Source organism: Convolutriloba macropyga, chromosome 5, assembly GCF_964194025.1.
Source record: "Convolutriloba macropyga chromosome 5, txConMacr16.3, whole genome shotgun sequence".
Classification (NCBI taxonomy): Eukaryota; Metazoa; Xenacoelomorpha; order Acoela; family Convolutidae; genus Convolutriloba; species Convolutriloba macropyga.
In genome coordinates, this window is record NC_134472.1 from 21,405,377 (window position 1) to 21,409,720 (window position 4,344).

Sequence of the window (4,344 nt, forward strand, 5' to 3'; positions counted from 1 at the left end):
TGTGAAAATATCTTGTTCTGGTTTTTGTGTTTTTCCCAATAATTCGTTGTAGGCGTTGAAAAATTCTCTCGTATTTTGCCTACTTTCCACGTGTATTTTTTCTTGATAGAAAGTCCATCTTTTTTCTTACAAAGTTCTTAACTCCTCAAAATTGATGAATTCGGAGTTAGCTGAATCTGATGCCTCTCTTGTGTGTTATTCATATTATTAACAATTAAGCAATCCTGCAAGAAGCTTCTGAAATCTTCTGAAAATAAGTAATGCAAGCTTCCTGTACAATGGACTTCATTTTCGTTTAGAGTAATACAAATCTTTGATAGTTTAGGTTCTCTCGCTCCGAAACTATAGTTAAAACTGAGTTTTTTGTATGAATGAAAAACATTTAAGTTTAATCATCTGAAAAATCTTTATGTAAGAAAACTTGTTCATAGCTTCAAAGAGAATTATTTATTTTTTATGCAACCGCAAAATTGTAGTTAACTTTTATGGGTTTTCCTATATTCAGCCTAGCAGAATTTGCTCCTTTAATTTTTTCTTTTCTCGTTTCATATTACAATATGGGTCAAAATATATATGTTTTTTTCCTTAGCTCGATTATATTGGATTTCCAATATGACTAATACTTTTCTAAAGTGAGGCTTGAGTGATGTAAACGCTACACTCAACTGTGTTTCAGTATTCATCGACTTGACTGTTTTGTTGACCTAATTTCATTTTATTCCCAATTCCATATCTCTAAATGGATCAACAATAATCATTCAGTTGGGCGTTAGATATCTATTTAAAGATATCTCATTCCTATAATGAAATTTTGAGACCATTGTAATGAAGGAAGCCCGTGTTTGACAAACAAATTTTAGTGTTTTTATTGCCCTAAAATTTATTTGAATGTCCCATTATCTGTAAAACACACCAATTCATGGCAATACAATTGTTTCGTTTTTTTAAACTAGATTACTTTCAAGTTACAAATTCGTTTTTGTCAACATTTGCCAAGATCAAATCTTCGATGGTCAAATCCCTATCTAGTTTAAAGTTTTTTTCCTGGCAGTAACAAGGATTTTCAAGAAAAATAACCTTATAAGACTTCGCGTAAGAGTTTAAGCTCTCAAGTTGTTTAAATTGGCCATATTCTAATAACAATTAGTCAAACCAATAGTTAACACACTCATTATCGAGAAGACCTGGTTTGCATTATATCAAATCTACCATGGGAAAACCCATATTTGCCTCCGAAGATTAAAAACCACAAAAGACTCCATCAATGTGTATTCTTGCTCTGAAAATTGAATGGAATAGCTCAAAAAATTCCACTTTTTGTTGACTCTTAGTGAGATGAAAATTTGCATCAATAAACAAATTTTTGTAAATTGCACTTATTAGTCTTTGTATTAACAAGCTTTACTTTCCCATAGTTAGGCTCTAACAACTAAACCATCGAAGAACCAGTGTTTGCATGATGAAAATGTTTTTTCGAGATCTACTTAAGAGTGCGCTTAACGACGGTCAAATTTCGGCATTGCGTGAGATAATTAGTTTTGATTTAATGCTGAACTTCAAAAGTGCAAGACTCATAAAATTGGATATGTTTTGAGCAGCAAAATAAAGACTTTCTAAGCTGATATGATAAAAATTTGCATAAAAAAAAACAAAAATGGATTGAAATGAAATTGTTGCTAGAACACGAACTTGAGAAAAATTGCTGTTCATTGCCATAATAAAAAACGAATGCGGTGACTACGGCTAAAGCGTTGAATTGAGGTAAAAAAGGGGGTGATTGACGCGATTGTGGTAAAAACTACATATTCAATGCTTATTAGCCGTGATATTGCAAAATTTTAACAATGGAAATACTTCTTGAAAAGTTATAAATGAATGAGGTGAAAGCCTTAAAAAATAAAAAAATGCTTTGATAGTAATTGGTGAATTTGTTTTTTTTGCTGATGAAAATAAGTGGTAAAATTTGGGCGGACAGGTGGCATAGGGCCGATTTTTTTAAAAAAAACGCCGAACGTAAAAATCAAAAAATTATGGCCATTTTTCACAGTTCCCTAAAAATGTTTTTTTTTTCATTTCGCTTTAAAACCAATACGAACTTTTCAGTTTATAAAAATACAAAAGAGCTCATTGAATGCATATGTGACTATCAGGCAAGAAGTTCATGGTAATAGTCTCATTGCTACCAACCGAAAAAAGTTGCATTCAACAGACAAATTTTTCACAAATAATTCGATGTGGTCTCACATCTTTTTGCAAATATACTTCGGGCCAGATCACTGTGGTTGCGCAAAGATTCAGTTATCTCAATCAATAAAAAAACACGAGTCTGAGCCTTGTGACCACTGGCAAAAGTGAGCAACCTCAAATCTGCGAAGAGAAAGGGAAACCTCTTAACTTACACTTGTCAGTTTGAATAGACGACGAGCTAAATGATATCTGCGTTGATTTTTTGTTTTATATAGTATTGATTATATTGATTATTTGATTATTTGATCAATTGATTATTGATTATTTGATTATTATATATTTTGCAGTGGAACGAGATATCTTAAATGAAAATCGCTCAAACTTTTGATCAAATAAAGCTTCGCGAATATAAATTTTTTTGAATTTGATTTTAAAATCTAAAGTAGTCGTTGCCGCAGCTCTTTCAGTTGCTGAAGAGGATCGACTTTCAGTGCGAACGTTGTATGCAAAATGTGCTTTAATGCAATAATTTTTTCAGTTCAAAATTCTGTTTTTGTTGCATTAAAAAACCCTGAAAACGATAAAAATATATTTTTTTAAAATGTGCTGAAAAGTGCTGGAAGACTCCGGGGTTCTGTAAACGCTGTGACCCAAACAACAACAATGTGATGAGAGAAGGTAATGAAAACAAATAAAATTCTTTAGTACGTGGAATTCTGAAGAATTTCCGACTGAGCTGGTAAAAAATTTTAATCTATCATTAAAACTGTCTACGCTTTCTGTCAGTGCTTTGAAAATAACCTTAGCAATTGAAATTCGAAATTAACTACATTAAAAAACTTAAAAATCTTACTGTTCTTAAATTTCAGCAAGTATTCCTGCACAGATATTTATCTTCTTGGCATATCAAGGTGAAGACCAAGTTTCTGAGACAAACATTTTTTTCTTGAATCTTTTTAATGTTTTTAAGAACTCCGCCAACAATTTTCCGCGTACAATTGGACTCAATTTGTCAGTAACTGGTGCTGTTCAAAATTTATTATTCAATTTTCTGTTATTTTTTGTTACAGGTCCAACGCTTCGGATAGAAACATTTCTTTCGAAAGATCAGGATATAAATTTTTATCTCGACCAGCCATGAAGCTCAGAAAATAGTTTTTGTTGTTATGAAAAAATCTCTGGAATGATCGAGCGTCTTCATAAGTGTAAAAGAGCGAAATTTTTGTCTTCAATTTTCTTAGAAAAGTTATGCGGGCATTTTATTAAACCTGGAAATACTCTAGACGAGACTGGATGGTTATCTTGAAGGAATCTGTTAGATTCTGACAGATAGATAGTTATATTCCAAAATCTGGCAGAAATATGATTATCTTGCAGGATTCTGTCAGAAAAAAGTTTATCTGGCAGAATTTGGCAGAAAATTGATTATCTGGTAGAACCTGCGAGAAGAATGGTAATCTTGTAAGAGTCTGGCAGAAAAATGGTTATCGTCCAAGATTCTGATAAAAGGGAAAGCATTCGTTCCGGTTGAGCTGCATTTCAATTGGTTATTATTATGTAATCTGCTCAAAAAATTTTCTCAGATTATAAAAAATATTAAACAGTTCTTGATAAATTGCTTAATATGATGGTTCACTGAGTTGCTTTTTCAGCATTTTTATTTATTTACATTTTAGGTAGAGTACGTGGTATACTTATTGTGCTTAAATGAAATACAAATAATTACAACCAACTTTTATTCTTATTTCATCTGTTTTTCAAATATTTTAATTAATTGTTGCGGGAATACATTACAAGCTCAATTAGCGTTATCTTGTTGCACAGTAAACTTACAAGAATTCCCAGAGAAGAATCAATTTCGAAAATAATCACAGAGAAATTTTATATTGTAAGAGTTTGAAGAGCCAGGCGCAATAATGGTTATCTTGCAGTAATCTGGCAGAAAAAGTTTTATCTGGTAAGAATCTGACAGAAAAATGGTTATCTTGTAGGATTCTGCTCGAAATTTCTGGCACAAGATGCATCGTTTTGTAAGAATCTGCCCGATTCCTACTTGATAACGATCCATTCTCGACTAGGGTAGTTATACAGCATGCTCTGATACACGTTTTTGGCTTAAATTTGTCTGGGAGCAGCCCTTGTGAAAAATGATTGCGT